The sequence below is a fragment of the Paramisgurnus dabryanus genome, chromosome 13, assembly GCF_030506205.2.
Source record: "Paramisgurnus dabryanus chromosome 13, PD_genome_1.1, whole genome shotgun sequence".
NCBI classification, from domain to species: domain Eukaryota; kingdom Metazoa; phylum Chordata; class Actinopteri; order Cypriniformes; family Cobitidae; genus Paramisgurnus; species Paramisgurnus dabryanus.
The window spans coordinates 37853630-37870562 of NC_133349.1; the positions used below are offsets into that span (position 1 = coordinate 37853630).

General features: G+C 36.0%; 1 protein-coding gene across 3 annotated transcripts in view; it reads right to left on the reverse strand.

Annotated features, from left to right (window-relative positions):
* bbs9 (Bardet-Biedl syndrome 9) overlaps positions 1-16538 on the reverse strand; it is a 430031-nt gene extending 413493 nt beyond the window's left edge. For all 3 annotated transcript variants that reach the window (XR_010537394.2, XM_073811698.1, XM_065274291.2), the window contains exon 1: positions 16414-16538. The gene's annotated coding sequence lies outside the window, so the exon portion shown is untranslated. The remainder of the gene's footprint in view (positions 1-16413) is intronic.
* Positions 16539-16933: the final 395 nt, after the last annotated feature.

Consider the following 16933-nt stretch of genomic DNA (forward strand, 5'->3'; position numbering starts at 1 on the left):
AAAATGCGTTACAGTGTAATTTCATTCAAGTGAAATTAGCAAACCAGTTAAATGGAATTTTAGTTTGTTTTAAATAATGACCCAGACTTGTAAGCAGTGCTGGGCTGTGCGTGTGCGTCAAGTTTAAACCATAGACTGTAAAAAATAGGTTTAAACGCATCGTCCATTTTGGGAGATGAGGGCATGAAGGCTTTGCGATGCGGAGAGACAGGCGTGAGTATTTCAAAAGCATTGAGAGACACAAGCTGCGCACGTGAGTCAAGTTTAAAAACCTTGTCGAGACTGTTGTGGGAGACACAGGCTGCGCGCGTGCTTTAAATTTAAACATGGAGGGCTCAGGATGGCGGAGAGAGCAGACGCGTTGTGAACACCTCAGAGTAGCAAAACCTTGAAAATCAACGAAATTAACTTTTAACTCTACAAAACCCTGAAATATCAGATGTAAAACCGGAAAGAACTTATCACAGTAATTCAGAATCTTGTAAGTGAACTCTTGAGTACGATATAACATGTCTAGCACAAAAGCAAATGCTAAATTGAAGACTCTCCAAGAACACGAATATGGTGGTCCAGAAAGGATGGATACTAACACCAGAGGAACTAAAAACACCTTAGCATCCCCTTTCAAACCACCAGCACCACGGAAAAAGTCAAAAGCAGACAACGTCGTGTCTGCTGGTGCCCATGCTGAAGACACCTCTAACGCTGCGATATTGGCTGCTATCGGCACTCTTCAAAACATGATGCGGGACTTCAAAGCGGAGCTAAAACAGAACATGCTGTCCATAGCCAATATCGCGAAAGCGGTAGAGTTTAACCCTGCCGAAATCAAAGATTGTAAAGAACAGCGCCAAAAACCAAAAAAAGCACCAAAAATACAGTTGAAAGAGGAGAAGACAGATCTGGAGAAAAGAGAACAAAAGTGGGAAAAAGTGCTGTAGAGTTGGAGCGATATAAAAGAAGATAGAACCTGCGATTAAATGGTTTACAGGAGGAAAAGGACAAAAACACATGACAGATCATCTCTGATATCATCGGAAAGATTGTACAACACTGGAAGGAGAAGATGGATTTCATCCTGGATTCGTTGCACCGATTGTGGCCGAGTAACACCAACCGCCCTCGTCATATCATCATGCAGTTCACAGGACGCCACTTCAGGGACGAACTTTGGCGGATCACCAAACTTCACCGCGTCTGCAAGGACCTCAACATCAACAAGACCTCACCAAGGAAGATAGAGAGGCATGGAGGGCTAAGTGGCCGAAAGTTGAACAAGTAAGGAAGGCAGGTCTAAAGACAGTGTTCCGGGGCCCCCATGCTTTTATTAATGGACAAAGAGTCGCACCATAGACACAATTATTCAGGGTTTTTTGGATTCCCGAAAACAAGTTTAAATGAAAACGTATTTTTTGCTACTATTATATATTCCTGATAGGAACTTTTACTATTGTTTTTTAGTAAGTTCAGCAATCTGTTCTTGTAGATTGTTTATTCATATATATTCTATGTTCAGTTTAAAGAGTAATATTTCTTTAATTTCTGTTAATGCAAGGGGTTTAAGAGACATGGCATTGATGGCAAAAAGAAAAAGTATTTTTTTATTTTGTAAAGGGAAGAAGTCAAATATTATTTTGTTGCAGCCAACACACTCTAAGGTTGATGATATTACATTTTGGTCTAAACAATGGGGAGATCAAGCTTACTTTAGCCATGGCACTTAAAGGTCAGCAGGTGTCGCCATCCTCCTAAATAACTTCAAAGGTCATATTGTGTCCCATATGGCAGATGAATTTGGTCACTGGCTGACTCTTATAATTAACATAGATTAACATCTATTTTTATATTTATTGATATAACAGTTGTAGAGAAAACAGAAACTTACTTGAACAAATTGGTTTAGAGTTAGACAATCTTAAATTAATACATTCAACTCATAACATCATCATTGGTGGTGAACTAAACCTAGTTCGTGATGAATTTCTTGATAGATCTCCTTGCAAGTACTCTATAAGTCATCCAAACACCTCACTGGTTAATTTCAAATAATTTGCTAGTTTATAATATTGGCTTTGATATTTTTTGCTGAACCACTAATGGATCATAGTGTTATTTTTCTACAGATCAAACCCAATGACAACAATGTCCACTCACACACGTATTGGAAGTTCAATTCCAGTCTGCTCAAAAATAATGACTATTGCCAAAAAATCAAATTACTATAGAGCTGCAACTATCGACTATTTTTTCAACCGATTAATCTATCGATTATTTTTTCGATTAATCGAATAGTCTAATGATTTTTTTATACATATAATTCCCCAACAAATAATAAATGTAACATCTGCCATTAACGCCAACATTTTATTTAAGCATTTTCTTAATTAAACAAACACACAAACCAAAATTTTCAACATGAAAAATAAAGTGGCAGTGCCACTTTAAAAGAGGCATTATTCACCTTAAACAATAAAATGGGCATATATTAATATTTTAAACATTAGTTTATGATTGGTACATGCATTAACTCAGCATTAGTTCAGACTGAAGTAAAAATAAGTTCATTGTGATTCATGAACCCTTATATAAGATGTAATGGTTATATTATTACTGTTAATATTATTACTATTAGTAGTACTGCATTCTCATTTAACTTTAACATTTAACTTTTCTTAAGTTCCGGGTAAAAAACAAGTTCAGTTAGTATGATCTTCTAATATTTTATAAACAGCGTTTACGCCGCTGTTAATTTTAAATAAACGCATGTCAGGAATACCTTACAAGACGAGCTTCTGTAATATCTGCGCACATATTCGCAAAAAAGACGTTAATTGGGAACTCCGCACTGCCAGCTGGCTTTCAGTGCACGCGGGCACATGCCTATCAGTTCTCAATGTGACAGTAACTTATTATTTCATAACTTCTTAATATAAAAACATGTCCTGCTCTTTATTTACTGTTTCAACATACTGCCCAGAAGCGATGCAATGTCGCGTCTGTCAGGCGTCTCGCAGCTCGTATTAAACGAAGATGTAAACGCAGCTGTATTAAGCACAATATGTATTGATTCTATTGTTTATAGAGTAAGTATAAAAACTTACTGTAATAGTTCAAATTCTTACGCTGACGTCTCGTCATTTTGAGGTCGGAGAGCCCCAGGTTTTCTTCTTTTAAGATGATCATACACAGGTGTTGCGCTGCTGTGGTATGCCATTTCAGTTTTACACAGTATGTGTTTTATTTGGTCTCTGCTTAAAGTATTCCCACACTTTTGATCGCGTTCTGTCTGTTTGGTATAACACTTGTATCACCCGGTCGGAGCTGAAGCCGCCTTCATTTCAAAATGTAAACAGTGCGACGCATCGACGCATTTCCGGCAAATCGACGTAATTACGTAATCGACGTAATCGACTACGTCGACGCGTCGTTCCAGCCCTAAATTACTAATTAAAAAATACGCCAATTCTGAGGAGCTAAAAACTGCTGCCAAAATGTGGGATTTCCTAAAAGATAAAATACGCCAATTTACCATCTTATCAGTAAAATAATTTTAAAAGATAGGGAAAAACAGGGCTCAAAATTTACTTTTTTATTTGGTACCACTGGTGCTCCCAACTTTAAAGAGTTAGGAGCACCAGCAAAAATGTAGGCGCACTCATCCAAAAATTATGAAGCACCACAACTACAATGTATAAGTTAATAGATTAATTTTATTAAAAATTAAACACCACAACTTGGCTTTACACATCCTATGGCCAGGATTTTAAATTTGGTCTTTTTTTGCTGCATAGGTTCCTAAAATAATACCCAAATGCTGTTTAATTAATATAGCAGCAATAATAATTTAACAACTAGATAGAAAAGTTTGTTGACAAACTTTATGTTGGCTTTACAAAGCGTAGCCTGAACGTTTAAAACGGTTTGACAGAAGTTTAGTTTAGTAGGCTATCTGGCTGTTAGTATGTTTAAGTATGAAGCTAGCATGATTGAGCATGAAGCTAACATGATGCTAGCATGATTTGCATGAAGGTAACATGATGCTAGCATGATTAGCATGAAGATTACATGAATTAGCATGAAGCTAGCATGATGCTAAAATGATGCTAACATGAATTAGCATGAAGCTAGCATGATGCTTACATGAATTAGCATGAAGCTAGCATGATGCTAACATGAATTAGCATGAAGCTAGCATGATGCTAACATGAATTAGCATGAAGCTAACATGAATTAGCATGAAGCTAGCATGAAGCTAACATGAATTACCATGAAGCTAGCATGATGCTAAAATGAATTAGCATGAAGCTAGCATGATGCTAACATGAATTAGCATGAAGCTAGCATGATGCTAACATGAATTAGCATGAAGCTAGCATGATGCTAACATGAATTAGCATGAAGCTAGCATGATGCTAACATGAATTAGCATGAAGCTAGCATGATGCTAACATGAATTAGCATGAAGCTAGCATGATGCTTACATGAATTAACATGAAGCTAGCATGATGTTTACATGAATTAGCATGATGCTAACATGAAGTTAGCATGAAGCTAGCATGATGCTAACATGAATTTAGCATGAAGCTAGCATGATGCTAACATGAATTAACATGAAGCTAGCATGATGCTAACATGAATAAGCATGAATTAGCATGAAGCTAGCATGATGCTAACATGAATTAGCATGAAGCTAGCATGATGCTAACATGAATTAGCATGAAGCTAGCATGATGCTAACATGAATTAGCATGAAGCTAACATGAATTAGCATTAAGTTTACATGATGCTAACATGAATAAGCATGAAGCTAACATGAATTAGATTGAAGTTAACATGAATTAGCATGAAGTTAGCATGAAGCTAGCATGATGCTAACATGAATTAGCATGAAGCTAGCATGATGTTTACATGAATTAGCATGATGCTAACATGAAATAGTATGAAGCTAGCATGATGTTAACATGAATAAGCATGAAGCTAGCATGATGCTAACATGAATTAACATGAAGCTAGCATGATGTTTACATGAATTAACATGATGCTAACATGAATTAGCATGAAGCTAGCATGATGCTAACATGAATTAACATGAAGCTAGCATGATGCTAACATGAATAAGCATGAATTAGCATGAAGCTAGCATGATGCTAACATGAATTAGCATGAAGCTAGCATGATGCTAACATGAATTAGCATGAAGCTAGCATGATGCTAACATGAATTAGCATGAAGCTAGCATGATGTTTACATGAATTAGCATGAAGCTAGCATGATGCTAACATGAATTAGCATGAAGCTAGCATGATGCTTACAAGAATTAGCATGAAGCTAGCATGATGCTAACATGAATTAGCATGAAGCTAGCATGATGCTAACATGAATTAGCATGAAGCTAGCATGATGCTAACATGAATTAGCATGAAGCTAACATTAATTAACATGAATTAGCATGAAGCTAGCATGATGCTAACATGAATTAGCATGAAGCTAACATGAATTAGCATGAAGCTAGCATGAAGCTAACATGAATTACCATGAAGCTAGCATGATGCTAACAAGAATTAGTATGAAGCTAGCATGATGTTAACATGATTAGCATGAAGTTAGCAAGATTTATTATGAAATTAACATAAAGCTAGCATGAAACTAGCATGAAGCTAGTATGACTTAGCATGGAGCTAGCATAAGGCTAACATGACCAAAAGACCCAACCCCCATGTCTCTATGATGTTCGGATCCAGAGATACAGTCGTGGCCAAAAATATTAGCACCCTTGGTAAATATGATCAAATAAGGCTGTAAAAAATTCATCTGCATTGTTAATCCTTTTGATTTTTTATTTAAAAAATTCACAAAAATGTATCCTTTCATTGAATAATAGGAATTTAAAATGGAGGGGAAATATCATTATGAAATCAATGTTTTTCTCAAATACTCGTTGGACACAATTATTAGCACCCCTAGAAATTCTTATTGGTAAAATATCTCTGAAGCATATTCCCATTCATTTTCACAATTTTCAGAACTCCAGCATGATTGTAAACACAAAATCATTCAGCTCTGGCTTCTGTTTCACAAAAATATAAAGAGGAGGGGAAACAAAGCCTAAATTCCCTTAATCATCCATCACAATGAGAAAAACCAAAGAATATATTTCTGATGTGCAGCAAAAGATAATTGATCTTCACAAATTGGTGAAGTGGCTTTAAGAAAAGAGCTAGAGCAGTGAAAATGAGCATTTCCATCATCAGGGCAATAATTAAGAATTTCCAACCATCAGAAAATGTTACAAAACTGCCTGAAAGAGAACCTATGCCTATATCGTCCTAATGTGCGGTGAGAAGGAGAGTTTGAGTAGCTAAAGACTCTCCTAGGGTCACAGCTGAAGAATTGCAGAAAATTGTTGAGCCTCTGGTTCAGAAAACCTTTTAAAAAATGGTCAAACAGAACCTACATCAACACATGTTGTTTGGGAGGGTTACAAGAAAAATTCTCCTAGCTCATTCAAAAACAAACTAAAGCATATTCAGTTATCAGTCATGACTGGAACTTTAAATGGGAATGGCTTCTATGGTCAGATGAAACTAAAAAATGAGCTTTTAGCAGCAAACACTCAAGATGGGTTTGGTAAACACAGAGAAAAAAAGTACCCCATGTGTACAATGAAATATACTGCTGTGTTTTTGATGTTGTGGGCCTATATTTCTGCTGGAGGTTCTGGACATCTTGTTAAAATACATGGCATCATAGATTCTATCAAATACCAACAGATAAAAAATCCGTAAGTGACTGACTCTGTTAGAATTCTTATAATGGGCCATGTTTGGATCCTCTAACTGTACAATAACCAAAACACAAACCTCAAAAACAACACAAAAATGGGTCACTGAGCTCAAAACCAAGCTTCTGCTAAAGCCATTCCACTCTTCTGACCTGAACCCTACAGAAAATGAGAGGAGTGAACTGAAGAGGAGAAGCAACAACATGTAGCTGGGAATCTAAAAGGTCTGGAGTGATTCTGTATGAAAGAATGGTCTCTGATCTCTTGTTAGGTGATTTCTTACCTCATCAGGCATTATAGGAGAAAATTTAGACCTGTTAAACTGGCAAATGGAGGTTTTAAAAAGTATTGAATAAAAGGGTGCTAATAATTTTGGACAATGTGTATTAGAGAAAAACATTTATTTCATAATCATATCTCCCCCCATTTTAAATTCTTATTATCCAATAAAAGAATACATTTTTGTGAATTTTTTAAATGAAAAATCAAAAGGATTAACAATGCAGATGAATTTTCACAGCCTTATTTGATCATATTTACCAAGGGTGCTAATATTTTTGGCCACGACTGTATATTAGTGCTTTGTTTATTATGTTGCTAGGGTGCTCATATTTGGTTGCTAGGGGCGTGGCTTAATACCTTGATAAGAATTCTCAGAGACTGATTGGATACCATGCCATTTAAGGCGTTATTTCATGTTAATATAAATTAAAGGTACAACACAAGTTGTCGTAAAAACAGTGACGGAAGAAACAAAGTAATTCCATTACGGTAATTCCACTACTTTTAGCGGTAACGAGCATGTAACGAAGAACAAGACATTTCTGATCTAATGTTGCAGGACCGTGGTGGGCGGCACAATGAATAATAACACAGAAGGTGTGTTAGTAAAGGAACAACACATTAATAACACATAAAATAACACCTTCTGTGTTATTATTCATTGTGCCGCTCACCACAGTCCTGCGATGTTAAATCAGAAATGTCTTGTCTGCAAGTGTTCATTTAACACAAAATAGAGTAACGCGGGTAACCAACTCATTTAAATTTCAGTAATTGTAACTGTGTTACTTGATTTAAAAAAAATACTTTGTTACATGCTCGTTACCGCTAAAAGTAGTGGAATTACAGTAATGGAATTACAGTAACGGAATTACTTTACCGGGGAATTTACCTTTCCAGGGACCAAAAACAAAGCCAATGTAGAAAATAAAATTAAAGAATGCAAATCAAGACTAAATATATGGCTACAGAGGGACTTATCAATACTGGGTCGAATTTACCTAACTAAAACCCGGAATACACTGCAGGATTTTTGCACTCCTATAAGATCATTACCTTATCACACTGTGCGACATGGATAGTTTTAACTCAGGCATGTAGACTGTACCATGTTGACACAGAAGCTTCGGCGGCTGCGTCACACGTTACCAGCATACGCTCATGGTAAACAAATACCAGCGCGCAGGTTGTAGCAGCAAACGCACTGTGCGGTGATCATGCCGAATTTCTGACACTGTCAGAAAACTATCGTAGGCTATCTTTGGACGAAAGACCGGGAAAACGGCCGTCTTTGAACCTCTTTCACTGTACGACATAGGACCATCGATGAAGAGCCACGATCACAGAAATCGCGACGAATATTTCACGATGGCAATCTTTCGTCTGGGACAGCCAATTATCGTGCAGGCTTAAGATGGAATAATTATAAATTACCTATATCATTGCCAGAGTTTCATAAACAAATACTCTTGTATTGGAAAATGTTATACGTACATAGCTTCTCAACCCATACATCTGTACTCTGGAACAACAGGAATATTTTGCACCGCATCTCTGTTCTTTGAGGATTGGTATGGGAGCAGGGTATATACAGCAATCCTTAAGTTAAATTTACTACTTTTTAATACCTTTTTTACTACCTTCAGAATATTTTTTAAAACCATCACGACACTGAAATTCAAGTGTTGATCAGCGACGTTTCTATTATTTACACGGATTTTGACATATATAACATACAAAAAAGAATAGACATGGATTAAAGTGAAAAAAATTCTTCTTACTGAAATGTTTTTCAGGCCAAGTCATATTCCTTTAACTAACACTTTATGTAGGCAAGAGCAATAGCATTTTAAGGGGAATTTTTTTTTTGCCATAAATTCCATATTGAAGTCTCCTATGTTTACATTAACATTAGTGAATGCACCATGAACTACCGTCAATTACTGTAATGACATAAACAAGAATTAATTAATGCTCATATACTCTATATTTTTCATTGTTTGTTCATGTTATATAATGCATTTACTAAAGTGAACAAATACAACTTTTTCATATCATATTATTCAGTACACATAAACAAGTAATCCAGGGTCTGTTCTGTTCACACAACAGCTTACAGTCACAGCTCTAATACAGTAACGTTATGTATGAATATAAACCCTGAATGAGTAACTCGAGTCAAACTAGTGTACAATTCGCACAGGATGTGTGTAACCATAGTGACAGTTGTAAATTGAATGACTGTACCTTTATTAACAAAATATTATGTTACAATAGAGGCAGCGCTGATGTGCTATTTTATGCGCAATGTTTCTGCTGTTTACTTTCTCCTAAGACCTAAATGGTCGTGTTTATATGAGGATATTTGCAAAGATGGGATTTTTGAGGCATATGTGTTATTTAAGGCCAATAAAGCGGCAAAAATACTCACAACACAAGCTCAATGAGAAACGCATGTGCGGCTTGCGTGCTCATCTGACACAGAAACAGAGGACGCCTTTAGCACTGTTGTTTGTGTTTGAATGGCTTAAAATCACTTGTTTTTAAACTATAAAATATATAAATATAAATATATGTACAAATGTTACGTTTTTGTTACCACATGCAAATGCAACTGCAAGAACCCACAGGTGGATGACATCAAAGTCCAGCGAGAGCATTTGGAAACAGTCTCCTCTTATGATTCCTCGTCAGTCGCTCTCACAGGATTTGGCTGTCATCTGCCTATTGGTTCTTGTGGCGCCACCTGAAGTTTATCCACGAGTTTAACAAACCCGGTGTATCAGCCACTGGCTAGATCAGCATAGCATTAAAAAACGTGACGCGGATGATCACGTATGTGAGAAATCATTTACCCCTAAAATACAGGACCCCTAAAGTTAGTCATACTGTGCAAAGACACGCAAGTTACCTGGCTGTTTGATTTTCTTAGCCCACGAACTGAAATGCTTGCCAATCTTCATCATTTCGCTAAGCCAAGTCAATCTCCACTGGTCTTTTACTCCTTTATCGATCTTCAAAACATCAGAGCCTTCCTGCATTATAAGTTTGACCATGCTAGCTGAAATAAAGTTTTACCTCAGCTTAACGTGATACAGTCAGAAAACCCGGAGTGGATCCGGTGCGTAGTGATTACAGAACGCTTACAGTGGCGAGAGGAAAGTGATTTGGCTCCACTCCAGGCTTTGATCACATCACAGAGACGAAAGATCTTTGATTATGTGCCCATTTTTTTGATTATGCTAAACCCTATATTTAAACGAACCAACGCGAACGCAGATAGAATTTCAATCAGAATATGACACCTGATAGTCTGAAAAAATAATACCTAATTTGGAAAAAATAATACCTCTGAGACCAAATTTAACACTTTTAATGGCCTTAAATTTGACAATTTTGATTTATCACTTTTTAATACTTTTTAAAACCCCGCGGACACCCTGGGGAGGAACATTTGGTCCATGGCCAACTTAATGGATACCAACGGACATGTTTTAAATTATGAAAATTTTTAGGGATGCTCCGATCGATCGGCCGCTGATCGTGATCGGCCGATAACGGCATTAAATGACGCGATCGGCACTCGCTAAATTTGCCGATCTCATGAGCCGATCTTTCTGTTTACTTTTGTCATCATAGCGTTCCTGATGCGGCTGCAATTAGAGACCCTTTTACACAGTGTGAGCATTTTGTAACCCGTTGCTCATGTGTGACGTGCAGATTTGGATTTCTCTCTCTGCCTTTACAGAGATATGCGTATTTTCTATGAGGATGCGCTCCGGTCCTCAGCGCGATGCGTCTTCACATCCCTATCAAACAGCGTATACAACACATATCTATCGCGGACAATTGCATCCTCATGCCGAAAGTTTATTACTTGCACTCGTTTTAAAGTTTTGAAGGTTTAAACTTCCATTTTCCTCACAGCTGCTCTTGTTTGCGGACACCCGCCGCACGCATACACAGCAGCCGGTCATCAGTGCACGTGAAGAGAACGATCTCTCCCACGTCTTAAAGCTACAGTATCCTAATTCATCTCTCAATAAAATTACTCTCTGCTCATCAGTGAAGAACTGTTGTACTTCATACGAATGTGTGTATATTAATTCAAACAGTAAAGACTGTGAAGCGTTTTATCTTAATTACTTTTAACAAACATAAACCTTTTTAAAGGCATATAACATTTCTCTTTGCAAGAAGAATATTTGTTCTGCTTATTTATTTGATTCTCTATTAAAACAATAATATACCTAATTTATAGTTAGTTTCATTTCTACAAATGGTGCAAATTCTGCTAGATTATAGATAAAAGATTCCCATTCCACTGCCATCCTGTGATCGGCACTGATCGGCGATTGGCAGATCATGATCTTGGTGATCGGTAATCTGTGATCGGCCCCAAAAATGCTGATCGGAGCATCTCTAAAATTTTTTGCATCAAACATATTTTCAAACCCTCAAAATCAGACTTCTCTAAATTGCATAAAGCACTACCCCAAGGTTTTGTCCATTTAACAAAAAACATTTTGGCATATTATACGATACAACCATAATTGGCTCCACTTTTAATTCAAGGGATCTATGTTCTGGATAAAAAATGCAATAAAAACTTGTACCTTTATCCTACAAGCCAGAATAAAAATAGCATCCTACAAAAATTTGATAAAGATTAAATCACTAAAATAACAATTTATCTAACACTCCCTATATACCTCCTAAAGTGAAAGAAACAATATTTACCCCTCTAAAGGGTTACTGAGTCTTAGCTTTGATATAGATGATACTACATGTACTTTCTATGAAAATGATGTTGAATCAACGGACCATGTGTTTTTCTCATGTACTGTGATACAGACTTTTTGGTGTGATATATATAAATGGGATAAACAACAGATGTCTTCACTCCCAACCTTTTTCTCTAGTGACGACATAACATTTGGATTGTTATTGCAAAGCAAGGATGATAAGCTCTGTACTAATACAATTTTATGTTAAGCTAAATTCTTCATTCACATATGTAGAATTGTGAAATCATCTCCCAAATTTGTTGTTTTTTTAAATGAATTTAAACTGTACATGAAATCATTAAAGTTGTAGAAAGGTCCTAAAGCACAAAAAATATATGATTCCCTAAAACACTCCCCAACAGAGGTAAATAGCTAAACAATGACTGAATTATCCCCTTATGTTATAATCTTTTTTTTTCTTCATTTCTTTTTGTTTGTTTTAATTTTATTATAATTATTATTTTTTGTATACATATACATATGTAATTCCTGTTTGTATTAAGAGTTGCTCCCTTAGGCTATATCTTTTCTGTATACTAATTTTGAAGAAACTAATCTCATGCAGCCATGTTTGTTTGTAAATCTTGATATTTTCAATAGTAAAAAAGTGCTTTAAATTGAAACCCCTCGTCACTTTAGGAGAAGCGCCGTTTTTGTTGACGTGCCTTTCACGGCCATACTTGCGCTAACTCTATTGGTAAGACAAAAGTCACAAATGCTTTCTGTATATTTCTCATATTCCATCATTTCTAGACTTGTGTTGGGTGACTGCGAGTTGGATTGCAAGTATTTTCAGAAAAATCCTCCCCATCACATGGTTGTGGACAGCTAATTTCCGGCGCTTTAGGTCCTTACAAGCAAGTACAGGCTCACACAGACACAGCTGCGTGGCTTTTGGAATTGAAATTTAGCACCGAAAGATAAATCATTTCTCGATACTCAAAGTGTATGAGTTTTTCGTTTGAAACCATTAACTCTTTCACCGCCAGCGTTTTTTTAAAAAGTTGCCAGCCAGCGCCAGCGTTTTTTCATGATTTTCACCAAAGTTTAATGCCTTCCAGAAAATGTTCTTCTTTAAATATATAAACATACAATATACCAAATGAAAGAACAGACCCTCTGCTTTCAAACAAAAAAAAACGTTTCATCCTACCTTAAGTGGTTCTTTTGTAATCAGCTTTTGAATATGGGTAGTAGGGGTGGGCGATAAACCGGTAGACAAAATTAACCGGTAGAAATTTGTCAACCGGTAGAGATTTTGGACTATCGTTTCTATCGAGGTTACGTGCCCACGTCACGCTCCTGTGCGTGTGGTCGCGAAAACGTAACGTTTGTACACGTATTTAAGCACTGCAGTTTTAAAACAAGTTATTTTAAGCCATTGAAACACAGACAACAGATCTGTATGCGTGCGTTCTTTCTGTGTGTCAGGAGCGGACAAGTCGCGCAACCGCTGCTCTTTCTGTCTGTGAGGAGCGCGCAAGTCGCGCGACCTCTGCTTATTAAGCTCGTGAGCATTTTTCCCGCTTTATTGGCCTTAAATACACATATGCGTCAAAATTCCCGTCTTTGCAAGCATCATCATAAACACGACCAGTAAGGTCTTAAGAGAAAGTAAACAGCTAAAAGAGAAAGCGCATGTGTAACAGTGTATTGGATCCGGACTTTGGTCTTAAAGGGGAAGTTACCTAATTTTGCTCCTGTCTGTCACTCGTGTTAATCAAACAGCATTGAGAAAAAAATCTCTCACTGCTCCTGATTAAATCACTTTTCTACCTTAAATAAAAATATATATAGGCCTATACATACATGCATAATTATTTATTATCATTCTTATTGACTGTGTATCTTCAGAGAGCTTGAGTTTTGTTTGTTTTTATCTTCTTTCTATGCTTGTATATGTTTTTTGTGAGAATTATGAACATTTCTATGGTATTAAAGATTTAAACCTTATTAAAACATAAAAAACTCTACCGTGATACATATCGTTATCATGATATAAAATTAATCCTATCGTGATAGAAGATTTTGGTCATATCGCCCACCCCTAATGGGTAGGTTTCTGTAAAAACACCACATTTTGAGCAAAAAGCAGAGATAATTCCATTTTTGTGACGGACTTTTCATTGAGATCCCATTCAGAGCGATCTTTAAAACAGACTTGGACATGCAGCCGCTTGCCATAGGGCAATACTTCCGGGTTTAAAAAGTTGCCGAAGGGCGCCACCTTGTGGAAAATAGCGGTATTGCGGAAAGACTGAAAATCTCGTCACTGGCGGGGAAGCGTTTTCTCTTAATTGACGAGATATCTCGTCAATGGCGGTGAAAGAGTTAAAGGAACGACGTTCGGTACCCAGCCCTAACTAGGGAAAGTACTAACTTAGAGGCTGCATAAAAAATTTGATTGCCCTTTTATCAAGGCATCAAATGTGCAACAAACACAACACTAACCATTCCATTCATAAGCTGAAATTTAAATCCTATTATCTCTCTCTCGCACACAGAGAGCTTAACATACACACTCAGGGAAAGATCTGCAATACTGTATGTGCAGGTAAAAAAAGAAGTGAAGAGTTTGGTTCCAAAACGCAATAAAATCCATTTTGACTGATTTCGGTAAAAACATGTTTTCTATACCAAGAAAGTGACAAGATGAAAACTACTGTTTTCTGTTATAAACTTTTACATGGCATCTTTAGGTTATAAAAATATAAAAAATTCAAATCCATAATTTGATTTTCAAAGATTTATTATAAAAACTGCCGCTAACCATTTTTCACAGAGATCAGCTGTAAAATGTTTTGTTCCCGCTCGATTTGAGGTGAGAGAAGCTTGATGTTGTCGGAAGAACAAACAACCGGCATTTTCCGCCTCTTGCATAAATTATTAGATGTTGATGGCTTACGTTTCTTTCCCGTCACAGCAAACCACCATAGGTTTATCAATGCCAGCAAAGTATTATTTTGTTTTGTTTGTTTGTTGATCACGCACTACAAGATTAGGAAAAAAAGGAGTCTGTGTATTCAACGCGCCGCCATTGTTTTTTTACAATGTGTGGAATGGTGCGCTGTGATTTGTTGAGCAGATTTATTGCATTCTGCAGAAAAGGAGGAGTGGGGTTTATTGCGTTTTGGGAAAAAGGGAGAAAAGATGACAGAATGAGAATAACACAGCGAATATTGTATTTTGCGTAAAATTAAGAATTTACTTTTAAAAACTGACCTGATACAATACTTCAAGTGCTTTATTTTCACATACTAGTTTTGTAAGCGTACTTAGATGAAGTACATGCTTTTTTACTTACGAAAAGGGCAGATTAGGTAATTTATAGGTCATATGTATTACTTATGATTATTATTAATAATAATTTATTTAATGAATTAATCAGATGATTTGGTAACACTTTCCAAAAGGGTAGTATTAGCAAACAAACAATGAGCAATATAGTTTATCAGCATGTATTGATTCTTGTTAATGTTAGTTAATAATTGTCAATTCAGTTATTCATGTTAGTTTATGGTGCATAACTAATGTTAGGAGTTACAGCACTTGATTTTATAAATGTATTAATAAATCCCGAAATTATCAAGAATCGAGATTAATACATGCTGTAGAAGTAGTGTTCGTGTTAGCTAATGCATTAACTAATGTTAACAAATACAACCTTATTGTAAAGTGTTACTGAGGATCTAGAATAGTAAAAAAAAAACGTTAATGCGGTGGACAAAAATAAAGAGGGTGTACAGTTAGAAACTTTCACATTGCCTACGTCTAGTAATTTACATAATCATATAGCAGACGCTATTATCTAAAAAGATATTAGAATTGAGGGAAACAACGAAAGTATTCCTTATAATAGGCTACGGAGAAAATAATATGACAAGTTGACACAGATACAAAGTATCAACAGTTTTAAAAAACTGTTCTTATTAAGTGTTCACTTTATGCCATGTCACAGAAACTACACTAGCCATGCTAAAAAGTAGTGAATCATAATCATGACAAAATTAGCGCAAAATAATTAAATGTTATCTTGCTCATCGTAGCAAAACAAACATTTCCTTCCATCACGGTTGAACTCGCTGTAACACGCGCATGAACTGGAACACCTTTTATTAGCCGCGGCTCAAGCTGCTTTTCTAATGCCAACTGCTTAACAAAGATGCTAATCCGCCTACCAGAGATACAAACCCGGAATCATAAAAAAACACTCAACTACCACACACAATACTTTCTTTAACCGCGCATTTTTCTGCCCTTTAAGGTTGAAATATCTTCAGTTCAAAAGCAGACATGACAAACAGCCGGCCAAATCTCAAAAACTGAAAGTTTACCGTTACACGCGGACATATACGTGTTTATCAATCAGCGTTTAGACCTGCCTATTCACAGCCTAATTACGCTAAATAATGCTGTGATAAGACAATAAAAACAGAAGTAACTTAGAGTATGACTGAATTTTATCGTTGTGCTAGCGGTCGAAACTGTTTACATTTATAATGTTTAAAGTTGCTTTGCTCTAACTGTTACATGTTTAGTAAAATGTAAATGTTGTAATGTTACCTTTAATATGAGCAGTAAGATATTTCCCAGAAATGTGCGATAAATCAGGCCCGCTCAAGACATCTCAGCGTCCCATATCACTCGAACTGCTGTTGTCATGGTACTGACGTTACTGTTGATGTTTGCATTGTTACCATCCTTCAAAATAAAGGTCCTATAGTATGGAATCAAATTAAGGTCATTAATATTGTGAGCTTGTGAAAAGATGTTCACATGTGTAATAAACAGAGGTGTATAATACCTAAGTATTTTAGTTACATTGTTTGTCTTGGGAAAAAATTTACTTTTCTTTACTAAAAATTTTTCACAACATTCTAAAGCATAGAATCATACTGTGTATTCATTATATATTGCATATAAAAATTGATTTAATGCCTAATTACATAAAAATGGTTTACTTTTACTTTCTTGAGTAAAAGTACGATTTTTTTTTTACTTAAGTAAAAGTACAAAAAAATTACTAGATGTTTAATGTACTTAAATATTAAATCTAAACCAAAAACTTGAAATTATGAAATGT